The sequence below is a fragment of the Sceloporus undulatus genome, chromosome 6 (genome assembly GCF_019175285.1).
Source record: "Sceloporus undulatus isolate JIND9_A2432 ecotype Alabama chromosome 6, SceUnd_v1.1, whole genome shotgun sequence".
NCBI classification, from domain to species: domain Eukaryota; kingdom Metazoa; phylum Chordata; class Lepidosauria; order Squamata; family Phrynosomatidae; genus Sceloporus; species Sceloporus undulatus.
In genome coordinates this window covers 34,552,171-34,567,553 of record NC_056527.1, presented here as the reverse complement: position 1 = coordinate 34,567,553, position 15,383 = coordinate 34,552,171, and positions in this window count along the sequence as shown.

Below are 15,383 nucleotides of genomic sequence, written 5' to 3'. Positions count from 1 at the left end.
AGCACATGATTTGCCCAAGGACACAATGTGGCTTTCCTGGCTGAGCTGGGAATATAATCCTGATCTCCAGAGTTGTAGGCTCTTATCACATGGAGGCTTACCGTTATTCAAGAAATGGCTGCTTCACGAACACTTTGAAAATGGGAGATAAGCGGGATGCCTCAATGATGATTAAGAAGTGCAACCGGCGATCCCACCTTTGGGCTTCAGAAACACTTTAGGAATGTTTTGCTGGCATTTTAGCAATGGTAAGTGCTTCAGCGTGAAAGAGTCCGTAATCTAACATTCAAACCACTATGCCATCTGTATTACAGATTGGAAAATGTGCAGAATTTCTTTTATTTTCAGTAGAAAGCCAGGGTTAGGTTGAAGGTCAATTATTACACAGAACACCAATAGCAGTGGGGATGGTTTGGACTGCAGATCAAATTGGTTGACAATACAAAAGACTAGCTTGTGTAGGTGGTAGAATTCAAAGATATGGCTGTGTTAGTCTGTAGAATCAGTATGTAGAGATATCTTGTAGCACCTTTGAGACTAATTTAAAGAAAGAAGTTGGCAGCATGAGCTTTCATAGACTTCAGTCTACTTCCTTAGATGTTTTCACAAGATCTCTCTACTTATTGTGTTGTCGGTTATAACTTGATCATAGAAGGGAAAAAGAAAGCCACTGGTTATGATTGTCTCTGTGTGAGAGCGTGCACCTTCAAGTTACATGTTGATGTACAGTGATTGCATGAATTTCATAGGTTATTTTTTAGGTGAAGAACATTCAGAGGTGGTCTTGCAAGTGCAGGTTGTACTAATTATGTAGAATGTTATTCTGAAATGGGGCTACCCTTGTGCCAAGTTCGGAAACTTCAGTTGGTACAAAATATGGCAGCCAGATTGATCACGGGAACTTCTAGGAATGACCATATAACACCAGTCTTGAAGTCCCTGCACTGGCTGCCTATTAGTTTCCGGGCAAAGTACAAGGTGTTGGTGATTACCTTTAAAGCCCTACATGGCTTGGGCCCAGAGTGATTGAGGGAACGCCTTCTTCCCTATTGTCCGTCCCACACACTAAGGTCCTCTGGAAGAAATCTACTACAGCCAAAAAAATCTAGGCTAACATCAGTTTCCCAGAGGGCCTTATCTATTACTGCTCCTAAACTATGGAATGACATGCCGGAGGAGATCCGTCACATTCCCACTCTGACAGCTTTTAAGAAAGCACTTAAGACGGATTTCTTCCGGCAGGCCTTTCCAACTTAGTTACCCTCCCCAGATATAGAGATATTTGCCCCTTCATCTGTCTACTCTTCCCCGCCTATGCTTCTGCCTATTTTTTGTTGTTTAATGTTTTTAATACCTTTAATGTTTTTAATGTTTTAATGTTTTTATACTATTAATGTTTAATTCTGTTTTAGTACTGGGAATGGGGGAGGTAGGTCTAGGGTTTGATTTTTTAACTTTATTGTAACTTGATGTATTTTATTGTTGTAACCCGCCCGGATTCTTCATGACTGGGTGGGCTAGAAATAAATAAATAAATAAATTATTATTATTATTATTATTATTATTATTTTCCCAGTTTTTTTCCCCCAGATGGCAAACACTGTAAAAATTTGTGGCATCCCTGAAATAAACCTCTGAAACTTTTAAGTATTTATAATATGTATGTCAGTGCAGCTATTCAGTTTCAATGAACAAGCAATAATTTGTAGATGAGAGTGAACATCTGGGTGGTTTCTGCTGCCTATTCACTTTCCATGGGAATATGGCTCTTGGGAGGAAATGCTGTAATAACCTGACATTGCTGTTTGTCTGATTACAGGTATGACCTGTGGATTTACTAGCCTTTGTCAGAACTGACAGATAACTATAATACTCCAAGTCACATCAGACGGTGTTGGAAATATTATCTTATTTAATGCTTCTATGTTGTTTGGCAAGCTTTACTTTATACAGTACAATCATATAAAAAATGCACCCCTAGGATTTACTTTTATTATTCCAAATAAAAAGCAAAATGCCTGAACTTTGGGAAGTAGATACACTGTCACTGTGCATTTAGCCAGGCATTCATGAAGGTGGGTGGAAAGTCTTCATCATGAAATGGATTTTCAGAAAAGGTCTTTTGAAAGAACTGGTGTCGGTTCTCAGCTTTGTAATGTCCTAGCTAGGGTCCCATTTTCATCTGCTTGACACAATGCCACTCTTTTGATGTGTGACCAGAGGCAGCTTTGCTCCATTACTTTCCCTGTTTAGATGGAGACAAATGTCCCAGTGTCATGGTACATGGGATATAGTGTCCAAAGCAAGATGCCATGTGTGCCTTTATGAGGTAGCACCACTCTCTCCTAACCCTTTTTCTGTTCACTTCTCTGTCCCACTCACCCATACTTGGGCAACTATAGGGGATTACCAAGGGATGCATTGGCTTAGTAGGAATTTTTCAGTGTTTTCTGATAGAGTTGTTGTTGGTCTGTGCCCTCAAGTAATTTCTAACTTATAGCAACCCTAGGGTGACCTTGAGAGCCAACATGGTGTAATGGTTTGAACATTGGACTATGAAGATTTCCATATCTGGCAGAATCGCTGGCATCTCGTCCCTCAAACACAGAGGAAGTGCACGTGTGTGAATGCCTGGTGCACTTCATGGAATCGTTGCTCCCTGTAGCATCCCTGAATTAGTAATTATAGCAACAATAAAATTAACAAAGCAAATACATAAGAATTAATAGAGCAAAACAAGTAAAAAGAAAATAATCCCCATTCTCAACCCCCCATCCCAATCCTAAAAAACAATCTAAACTATACAGAGAAAAAAATGGGGGGGGGGGAGACAAGGCTCCTCCTTAGGTCCAGGAGCTGAGTCATGGCTGGAGCCCAGGTGGGAGGAGGGCAAGCAAACAGTCTCGTCTCAGCCCAGCATTCACTGGCAGATGGTGGCGAGGAGGAAAGGAGGTTCCTGTACTTCATGTGTTTCTGTATTATAGGTTTGAATGCTTTTAAATTGAGGGAATGCAGAGTAGTGCAGAATCAATGACTGAAGCCAGGCACTGATGAGTTTTCGCTAACAGAGAGGGTGAACGTAGCAAAGAGGCCTTTAGCATGACAACTGGTGTTGGAGGCAAAGTTCAGGCCTGTCTCTAGTTTCATCTGGTAAACACTGGAGTGTGTTCATGCAGCAAGCCTTCAACTTTTGTTACATTTCAATGGCTTTTGTTATGCTTCTGTAGTTATCAGAAGGTGCCCTCTTCTTCTAAACATGCCCTTATTAGCTTTTTGTTTCATTGTGTTCAGTGTAAGGTTTTTATTTGCAAATTGTGGTCTTTTAGGTAATACATTTCTGGCAAATGCAAAGTGCAATGAGGAATTTTATTGATCAGAGCCTGCAAATCACATTGACTTAAAAATGCCATCTATTAAATGTAGATTATAGAGCACTCTTGCTGAACAATAAGCACTTGTAACATCTCAGTGACAGAGTAGCTTGGAGTTTGATTTTTTTAAAATAAAAAACCCTCCTCAGTTCCTCCCATATTTGTTTCATTTGCTAATAATGCCACTGCACCGTTATTGACAATAATGCCACACTAATGAATACATAGACTTTGCTCACTCTAAAAACATAAATAAAACACTTTAAATTGTGTGTGGGATCCTGCACAATTATTGCATTGTACTATTAGCCCTTGAAAACTCAGAAAATAATGATCTCTCAATTTCAGTCCATAGTATGCTAGGAAAAGGCTCTGAAATTCAATTCAATTAACATTCATTGTTGGAAAAACAAGTGTGAGAAAGTTGAATACTTTCCTTTCAAAGCTAAAGTCTGGTTTATAAGCAAGGAGAACCTGTTACCTGAAACATTTTACTGCTTGAAGGAAAAGGGAAGATGGTGCCCCTTTCCATTCTAGGTAGAAAAACTGGCCATTGGGGCTCATGAAATTACTTCAGCAATGGAGGTGGAACTTTAATCTTTCATATCACCTTGAAGTGGAACTAGGCTTGCTTAGAGGTTCTAGGGCAATCTATATGATGCATACAATTATAGCATCCCAGTACTTTGTTGCTGATGCATCCTTGCCAACATGTGCCCTATATGGCTGGGGTTGCCAATTCTTGGTGCACTTGCTGAAATTGCAAGGAACTGCTGCTTCCTCTGCTTTCCAGTCAGGGAGTCTTATCTCAGAATCAGAAGTGCTGGGAAGGAAGACAGTTCAATTTGTGGCTTTCAGGTGTTCTACTTTAAAGTCTAAATGCTCAGTCCTCAATAGGCATTTGGGGTGTGTGCTTCTCTCTTTAGTTTCCTTTCACAGAGATTTTTGGTGGATCCTCTTAAGTATGCTGATACCTTTCTCCATGGATATGGGCAGTGCCATTACACCACATGAGCTCATGTACTCCTCACTACATGAGCAGTGGCACTTGCCAGTGATCATCGGAAACAGTGAAAATAATGATATCCCAGTTTTCAAAAGGGAAATGTTGGATGAGTGTATGCTCTCCATGTACATTAGCATTCAGTCCTAAAGGAAGTAAGACAACCAAGCCATAAAGCTTGAAGAAACTTCTGTGGACTGTACTACACACGCACACACACTGGAGCATCCCTTTCAGCAGCATTTCCCATCTTGGATTTGAGCTGAAAATCCAGATATTCACGTATACATATGGACTGCACTCCATAGCAACGTTGGCATGAGGCTGGGGAGGGGGGGCATTCAGAAATATGTGCAATCATATGTATGGGGGAAAAGGAAAATATCAAGAGTGGCCATGGCTGAGTAGCCACACATATTGCAGTTTATTGGAGCAGGGAAAATTCAAATGGGAACACTTGCCTTGTGTCTGTGGCAATGGTGAGGACAAGCATGTGGACCTTGTGAATCATGATAACCTGGAGGTAAGCTGGGTCTTACTGTTTGCCCCCAGAGGTTCTGTAGGGCAGTCTGTTGTCATGAGCTGTGCTAATGTGGTGCTGGACACATTAATATTTCATTGTGAATGCAATGGGTACTTCTCATAAAATTTCTCAGAAATGATAGCGATAATTTTCAGACCCACAAAATATGGAGGAAATTCCCACTGACTCCTAACATGAAAGAGAGTTATTGGACCAATTTTTATCTTTCTGCGTTCCTAGAACATCTTTCTCGTTTACACATAGATTAGTTTAATTTTCTTTATCTACTGCTTAAAGACATTTCACCTATAAATCCTTTAGAATTCAGGAGCTTAACCTCCTATGTAAAGAGAAATGCTTATGTTATTCAAAACTGATAAGAGACACATTCTCCTCCTGCTGTACTTCTGTTTTAATAGTTGCTGACGAATTGGTATTAGAAAATATCAGATTCAAAGACTTTCCCTCTCCCTAAATGCTATTGCTAATCCAGTGGTAAACTTCCAAGATTCTGCTGCAAAGTATTACACAGCTATGAGAGGTTTAATGAGATAATTGGGACCATATTACATCCAAGGTCATATTACTAATATATTAGCAACATGCCTCTTGAATGGCCAATATGGAAATTACAAATGTTCTTCCAAAGTATCATAAAGGTCAGATTTCATGGTGAGAAACATGAAAAGAGTTCACAATGGTTGGGATTTTCTTAAAAGTAAGATTTTGAAGGCACAAACATGGGTTGCACTGAAGCTGCCCTTTGAGGTTCCCAAGGCACATACAAGAAACTAAACATGCAGACTAGATAAGGCAAAGGATACCTTTTGCTTGCTTAAAAGGTAATACTGGGGGTAGAGAGTTTGGATTAGGCCCTGCATTGATGTTAAAGGAGGTAACGACTAAAACTAACCTAATCCGTACTTCTTTTAAACTAAACAAAAACCAGGATTTGGGGCAGCAAGAAAGAGAATAATCACATCAAATCAAAACAGTGGAAATCAGAATAAGCCCCCTTAAAAATAACCATAAAAGAACTTGGTGATATTTGCTGGGGGAGGTGACTTCCAAAGCAAAGCGGTGCTAACTGCTGTTTTGTGTTTCATTCCTCCTGTCATCTCTCCCACCAAATATGTCCCTCTGGCTGCTGCAGGTAGTTTTGGTCTTACTACTGATAGCCATGATTTTCAGCCAAGCTACTGTATGTTCTGACTTGAAAGGCAGTACGTTTTTTGAAGATGCATCAGCCATGGCAGGAATCACCTTTTGTCAGCAGATATGGTCTGTTGCCAGATGATTCCAGAGGTCTGCTGACAATGCTGTCTTCCAGTAGGAACTGCTTTATTGTCTAAGATCTCCTGACAGAAGGGCAAAAAAGGGAGCAGGATTGGGTTAAAAACAACAACAATTTTGCCAGTTCCAAAAGTGCTGCAGTCCAGGGAGGCAGTCACAGTGCTTCTCAAATTTGAGCCATTGTTAGGGAAGGCCAAAATTATTTTCACACCCCTATACTAGGAGGGATTTTGATTCAGCACAGCTTTAACTGGTCTAGTTTCAGCTCAGATACCCCTTGGGCATTTTCACCAGTTAGAATCTCTCAATTCCATTTTACTTGCTCTTGTCTAGAATTATCCATCATTACAGCTATACCATATGACATTGGGGCACAGCAATGTCAAGCTTTCCAAACCTTTTTTATATTTAATGTTAACTAAAACCCCTATATATCCACACATCGTCTCCTGACAAATATCTCATCCCTCAGGCTCCAAAAGGGCCCACATAACACTGAAACAGTAATGTTTTGGGAGTGTTCTCTGTAATAAATAAGGTGATTTGTCTGTGTGTTTGTTTTGGTTTTTAAAGATAAAGCTATTTGGCTAAGGCTGTGTTGAGCATGAATAAACTTGGATTTGTACTCTTTCCAAATTCAATTTGGAACGCTTTCCTCTTTTATTGCTGTCCATTTTGCAGGCTGCTAAACCTTTCTCTAATATGCATAACATGGTTGTCATGGGAAGTACATAGCAACATGTCACATCTATGGCTTGTGCTCCAGGAGGTGCTGTTGACATTGGAATGGCTTCGGCATCCCCTCCCCTTGGCATTGGATACAAGTGAAGGAAAAATCACAGCTGTTAGGAAGTCAGTGAGGAAGGATGGAAATGGTAAAATCTATGGCAGAACTGGCTTTACCTGCTGGTTAAATATGGTTAAATGGTTTCCAGTATGTTATTTCTCAGAGGACTTTTTTAAAGCCTGAAACAGGCAAATAAATATTTTAAAATAAACCAAATCATTTGAAGATTCTCATATTCTACCAAGGGATGAATATTCTTGTACTATTTCTTCATGGTTTGCATTGTACGATCATAAAGTAGAAAACTACCACATTTAGTCCAAATCTCTAACAATGCAAGAAATCCAGTACTAGGGCATCCTTGGTAGGGAGTTCTCCAATTTCTGTTTTTAAAAAACCTCCAAGGAAGGAGACAATAAAACAACTTTGGCTGCATCCACACTGCAGAAATCATATTTTTCACCTATGGACAAGGATATGCAATGTTGTTGGTCTTTTGTTGTTGTTTTCTACATTTCAAATGATGGCTCACAATTTTTTTACTTTTTGTTTAATGTTTTGCACAAAAACATTATTTTAGCTGAAAATTGTGTTTTGTGAAGAAATGGGTTTAGTGCCAAATTATCTCATTTTTTAAATTATTATTATTCATTCGTTCATTTTTATTTCTGCCAGAGCATGAACCAAGGCAGCTCCCAAAGGGAGTAAATTTTAAAAACCTTAACAATGATACAAATTAAAAAAAAACCCTACATGTTACAAATATAAAATAAAAAATATACATTTTTTAAAAATAAAATACACAGCCCAGTCAGAAGCTATTCTGCATCCACATTAAAAGCCTGCTTAAAGAAGAGGGTCTTTGCTAGTGAAAAGAAAGAAAGAAGAGAGCCAGTCTTGAAGGGGGTTCCAAAGGGTGGGAGCAGCCACTGAGCAGGCTCTCTCTTTTGTCCTCACCAAGTGAGCTGGTGGTGATGGTGGTGGGAAAGCCTTAATCTGAAGAAGGAAAAGCCTTAATCTGAAGATTTTAAGATGCTGGCAGGTTCATATGGGGAAATACAGTCTTTCAGATAGTCTGTAACTAAGCCATGTACACCTTTATAGGTTGTAACTAGCACTTTGAATTGTGCCCAAAAGTGAACTGGTAGCCAGTGAAGCTGTTTTAACAAGGGAGTTATGCTTTCTATAACTGAACATAGTATTTTGGACTTGCTGAAGTTTCTGAATAGTTTTGAAAGGCAGCTCAACATAGACTGCATTACAGTAGTCCAAATGGGATGTGATCAAGGCATGTGTTACCATAGACCTGATATCTCAAGGAATAGGCACAGTGGCACACTAGGTTTAGCTGTGCAAATGCACTCCTGGCCACTCACTACTGAAACCTGGACATCCAGGCTCCAAGATGAGTCTAGGAAAATAGCCAAGCTGTGAGTCTGAGATTTCAAGGGGAGAATAATCCCATGTAGCATTGGTGAATGCCCAGTTCTTTGATTTGCCTTTCAGATGACTCTGTCTTTTCTGGATTAAGTTGCAGTTTGTTTTCCCTCATGCAGTCAATTGCATCCAATCCAGAACAGACATTGGTGCAGTGTTGAGACAGCTTCTTTGGAATGAGATGAGAATGAGAAGTAAAATTGGGTGTCATCAGCATATTGGTGACACTTGCAACCTCAAACTCCTGATGACCCTTCCTAGTGGTTTCATGTATTATTATTTATTTCTGCAAAAGCCACATTTCGTAACATTTTTGCAAAAAAGCTCCCAAATGTTAAAAATTACACCATGGTTCACATTTTTTTTTCAGTGGGGCAGGTCAATGTTCATCAAACACATAAAAATATTCTTCACATGTCTAGTTGAGGGCATAGTCAATGACCAAGGTGACATCAGAGATGTGAGTAATAAATGGTAAGTCTTCACATTAGCACCATGTGATTTGTGTATGAATAGTTATGCTGTACAAGGATCCTCAGGAATTGGACATCTCTTAAAATCTGTTCACTGTCAATGTATGCAATGTAGGAATGAATATACTGTATATGTTAATCCCATTTTCTTCCATGTTCACTTCTGGAGAAAAACGAATTCTCAAATTCTTTCCATTTTATTTATAGAGAAATTTGCACATTTTGAAAAGTTCTTATGAAAATATGAACAAGATGAAATTCTTTACCATCTGTGCTGGGCTAATTCATTAGGTACAGCTGTTTTCCATATGGAGAATTTAGTGTCATACCTGTTTGCCATATGAGTGTTAAACATCATGACTCCTTCCAGACAAAAGAGATAGTGATTTTACTTTAGCATCATAAATATGCTAGCATACAAAAGGTTTTGAATCCAGACTTTTAAGAACTACATACTTTTAATCCTCGACATTGATTGGAAAATCTATAAAGTTTTCCTTTCACTGAGATGCAGGTACTTTGCAATAAGATTCTGGGAAAATGTGCAAACTTTGTAAACAAACAAACACACAAACTAACAAAACAGGCAAAGGTCAAGATCCTGAACTGCACTGGCAGAGGAGAAATCTCTACCTGGTACGACTCCACACATTTCCAAGCTACCTATCTACTGTAGGCCCCCCCTTGAAATTATTTACTGGCTGAGTGAAGATGGGATAACTAGGGGCCTGCTACTGTTTTAGCAATTGGCCGCAATGGATATTTTTATTGTCTGGATCTCTAGAGGTCCAGAAGGATGCCCTTTTGTTCCTTTGGACATCTACTGAAGCATAGTCGGATGCAGCCTAGCTCCCTCCTGTCTTTCCCTAGCAATCATTAGTCATGGAGGGTCCCCCAGCAGCAGATGGTGGATAAATACTTCTTTGTACAACTTGAAAGACATATGCAGGACTAATGTAACATTATGCTTGTGTATGCCACAAACAGAATTCTGGACAATAATTCTTACCCATTGGTAAGTACAATAACGTCCCAAACAACAAAATAGTGATAACTTTATTCGAACCATCAAAATGCTCAAAATTTTATTATTAATTCGTTCATGTTTATTTCTGCTAGAACATGAACCAAGGCAGCTCCCAAAGGAAGTAAATTCTTTAAAAAAAAAACAACATTAAAAATATAAAAAAATAGTGATAACTTTATTCGGACCATGAAAACACACAAAATACAGGAGGCAAGCTTTCAAATCTCTACTTGCTTCTTCATCCGGCAAAAGTGTTAAATATCATACAGGAGATTTTTTTTTTTTAAATGATAATGTTAGTCACAGGCCTGCATTTTGTCAAGATGTTGTTGGTGTGTTGTTCTATGGAGGGATATCTATGCAGGCTAGCCCTTCCTCCTTCTGACCATGTGGCCCTGTGATCAAAGCATTCCAAAGTCCAGGAGAAAAGAATGAATTCCATTAAGAATACAAAATAGTACTTCTTCTGAGATCCAAGGTGTCTCTGGCCCTTGTGAGGTCATAACCCCCATTGTTAGACAGAGGACACTGAATCTCTTAGGATAAGCCTCCATGCAAATACATTTTAGGTGCTGTTTTGGTAAAATATGCCAAATGTAGTCCCAGTTGTAGTCCCCATGTTCAAATTTAGACCCATTTCTAGTGTAAGATACACAGATGATCTTGAACTGAATTGGAGCAGTCTGTGTTCACAAATACTATTGTGTATTGGGTCAACTTGACTGATATTTGTTTTTATAGAGCCATATTGTTTGAATGCACATCTTGTCAAGGCAATCATCTTATGGATCATTTCACACACGGAAAGGATAACTGTCACAAAAGAGAATTTATTTTATTTTCAAGTCATGTAGGCTGTTTAAATCTGACGAAATGGCAACATGAAATTCTTACCAGTAACAAGCCTAGTGACTGGAAATGACTGGTCATTTAGAAGAGCTGATCTTTAAATAAATGTCAAATAAAATTGAGCTGCATCTCTCAGGAACACTTTAAAGTGCTCTCAGATTTGAATATATTTCTTAATGCTTCCTAGTGTTTTAGTATTATTTGCTATTGGGATCCTTCATGCCTGACTGACACTTAAATTTCTGAAGAACAGTTCCCATGCTACTCATTGGAGACACTTGGGGCTGAAACAGACAGCCCTGAAGCAGACAGCCCTGAGGAAGCTAGATCAGGGATGCAGCATCCACCCACTGCGGCCCCGATCCAGCTTTTGGCTGGCCCAAAAAGAAGCGGCAGAAAGCTGCTTCTTTTTGAACTGGCAAAAAGCCAGCTTTTCCACCACTGCAGCGGCTTTGCAGTGCTCCTGCCAAATGCTGTATATAAACGCCATGTCGGTGGAGCATCACAAAACTTCATGGCAGCTTCCTGTTGGCTTGGGGATGTGCGTCATCTAAACGACATGCTCCCAAGCCGCTAGGAAGCCACTGCACAGGGCCCATCTGTTTCACCCCTTTGTGCTACTTTTAATTATGGCTTATTCCACTTGCATCCCCCTGTAAATGGAATGGACTGAGAACTCAGTTACAGATTTGTTCTACATTTAATCCAATTTAAGAATAAAAAACCCACAGGTTACTCCACAGCGTCCTGGAAACAATGGTGTGACTGTAGTGTTTTTGAAATGTTAGCAGCAGCACCAGTTTGGATATAGGGTGATCCAGTTGTCAGCACATCATAAATACCTGCTGGGATAGATTGTTGCTAGCAGTCATCAGCATTTTCTGCCTCCTTCACTGATCGGCACTGGAAAGCCTCCCTGGGGCCACCATCACCACTGCCTTGCTGACCAAGCATCTCCCTGGCAGAACCTTGCTAGTGATGTCACTTCTGGTGATGTCAGAACAGTGCATCCAGCCAAATGAGGAGGTGGTAGAGTGACCTCCTCTTTGTTGATCACATGCTTGGGCATCCTGCTCTGACCTCACCAGATATGAAGCTGCCAGTAAGTCTCTGCCAGGAAGCTGCTTAGTTGGCAAGGCAGCAGTAGTGATAGCCCCAGGGATGTCAGGGTTCCAGTGCCAATTCACTGTCAGCCTGGCCATTTGCCTAGATAGCAATTTGGTTTCACATTACTTTTGTGCTGGTATGTATGGTGTTCATGTAGTAAATCTGGGGCAGCTTCAGAGCTAAATACTCTGATTATTTCAACTGGCACAGACACACTGTTTTAAACAGCTTTTTTAAAAAAAAAATGAAATGTAGGCTTGAGAGGGAAAAACTTATTTGAGTACTCATGTGATGAATGCTTATGAAGCTGCCCTTTTAGGGTAGAAATTTGAATAGGTAAATGTTCATTTATGTGAGAGCTTGGAAATGGTAATTAGGTTAGACTGAGTAACTCAAACTGGCCAGATAAGCACTTCTTTGAACTTGAGAAGTGAGGGAGCCCCAGAAATCACAAATCTAGCCATCTAGCAACAGTCACCCTGAGGCACTAAGCTCCTGGACAAGTTGAGATGGACTGCAGAGAGAGAGCTTATCTTATCATTATTGTGGCCATTAGGTGTTTTCTTATCCAGAGGCAGAAAAACTTTACCTTGTGCTGAACCTTTCTCTCTGGGCCAGGGTGACAATGGGAATAATGTTCTTTTCTGCCTCTGTCCCCTAATTCCATCTGTCTTTTGATCTCTGCTGTCTGACTGGACCTCATCTATAGGTTGTGACTTAGCCTAGCTTTGATGTAGGTTAGATCTTGAAACTGACCAATCGGATTTGACTCTGGAAAATTTATCTTCTCTTGCAAATCTTGCTTCTCAGCTGGGATTTGATTCTGAGCAGTAAATCCATCTGTTAATTCCAACTAGAGTAGATCCAGTGAAGCAATGAAACGTACATAAATGCTGACATACTAAATTCCTATAGATTCAGTGGATGTAGTCTAGTTGTAACAATTCGATTTAGGCTTGGATTTAGACCTTGCACCTACAGTATTCCATCAGCTGTTTTCATTCCAATCCTGTCCTAAAGATTCTACTTGAAAACTTATTGAGGATATTGCGAATCCCATGGATGGCTTTTGAGATAGCACATTTTGGCCTTTCAACCTAGTTTTCAGTTGCCTGCCACCTCTGAAAACTATTAGGACTAAATCCAAATGTTAATCCCAACTGGAGTTTGTCTAATAAGTCAATGGAATTTACATATTATATTGACTTAGTAGCTTTCATTGATTCAGCTCTAGTTGGGACTAATAATGGGATATAGCCATTTCCTTCATGCTTTTAAAAGTCTGAAACAATGCTCCTATTCATTTTGTGAAAATATGCTCATGGAATGGTCAGTTTGGTCCACTGTAGGCATTCATTGGCTGATGTAGCAAGTCATCATATCAAGTCATAAAGTGCAAGTATCATCAGCATCAATGGTATTTGGCAGTTGCGAATTCAAGTATTCTATCTTAACTGGTTTATGTTTCAGGATGCCATTTCTTTTAATGAGTTTGTAAATTAATGAATGTACAGAGGGAAACAAGTAACATTCGGTCAGAGCATTTTTATACTCCACAGCATATTTTCTTTTCAAACAGAATGGAGCAAAAGAAGGCCAGATGGCAAGGCATGAAAGAATCTAGATGTAGGAAATAATTTGGCACATTACAAACAATGAAATCAACATGGATTTGGGACCTTCATTAAAGATTTAGATGTGGCTATTTTGTCCCAGCAGAACAGAAGGAAAGAGTCTGAGGAAATTATAATGTTTAAAGGTAGTAGTAAACAGAATTAACATTTCTTTTGTCTGCATTTTTGAGGCGTTAAGCTTGTAATTCTTTACAGAATAGGAAAGGTGATTCTTGTTCAAATGGCATTTTACAAGATTTCTTTAGGCCATTGGGTACCTATTGGCATCAGAAATCTGCACTGAATCAATTTATTCACAAGATATTTGAAGGGAGTGGGAAACATCATATACATATAGTATATAACCTTTTGAAAGATTCATGGGACAAAGAAATATGAATCCCTAGAAAGGTGTTTCTAGATTTATGAAGGACTCTGAAAAATCTGTTATCTGATCCTACCCTTTAATTCGTAAAAGGAATTCATAACTCACTTAAAGGAAAAATTAAGACACTCTATTGTTTGTTTGTTTTTTAAAAAACCTCCCTGTTACTGAAAGTCACACTTGCCACCCTAGCAGTTCGAAAGGATGTAAAAGTGCAAATAGATAAACAGGTACCATTTTAGTGAGAAGGTAACAACCATTCTGTGCAGTCATCCTGGTCATATGACCACAGAGAAGATGTTAACACCGGCGCTTACCGAGGATTAAGCGCCAATAAAATGTGGGTTAAACATTGGCAAAGAGCTGGTAAAATGTCCCTGAAGTGTGAGGGTGTGAAAGCCGGCAGCACTTCTCAAATGTCAGTGAAGTGTCCCCTTGCCTCTACTGTCCTTGAATCGTTCATGGAACAGCCATTTCCTATGAATGGGAACCTTGCATTAATAGGAAATGGCTGCTCCATGAACAATTCGACGATGGTACAGGTGAGGGTACACTTCACTGACGTTTCATTAGTGCAACCGGCTTTCACACCCTCACACTTAAGGGATGTTTTACCAGCTCTTTGCCAACGCTTAACCCACGGTAAGTGCCGGTGTGAAAATCTTCAGAGTCATCTTTGACAGCGCTGACTCCCTCGGCTTAGTAACAGAGTTGAGCACCATCCCCTACTGTCGGACACAACTTGACAATCATGTCAAAGGGGAAACCTTTACCTTTAAAGTATTTATCAAAATAAAGCAGAGCTCAACCAGAAATTATAAATAGTATATCCTCCATTTCCCTGATGAAAGCTGAGATATGTCTGGCCAAGCAAAATCAGTGTGTGTTCAAAAGGGTGCGACCAGGCAAGCAGAGGGCAAAATGAGGACTACACAAAGTACTACATTTAGCAGAGGAGCCCTGAAATTGATATAGAGTTTAGGAAAGCTTGAAAAAAAAGAAAAAGCCCAAATCAATAAATATAATACTTTGTGTAGGTGCACAAGTGTGTACACAACACTTAACAATAAATTTAATGTTGTATAATACATTATCATAAAATCAAAACACATTTATCAGACCTACTCAAAGCTATAGCTTTCTCTTAGATCTAAAATTATATGAACTCTGTTTTTGCACCTACACTTCCTGCCCAATGCACATTGCAGATCAGCTCCTATCCCAGTCTTTCCACACTGTACCCTCTGAGCCTAACCTACTCCACAGAGTTGTTTGAATAAACATGGTGGTTGTGGATAAGGGTGGAGAAAAATAATGTATAATAATTTTAGCTCTAGGAGACAAATGAAAGATATAGCTGGGAAAAATAGGATTGTCATGAAGAAATGTAAGCATTCCAAGGGCCTTTTTAGAACACCTAGGATACAATCCTATATATTTATGCAGGAGTTAGTTCCACTGAATTCAATGGAGCTTATTTCTGAGTTTATATGTGTATGATTTCAGTGCTAATGT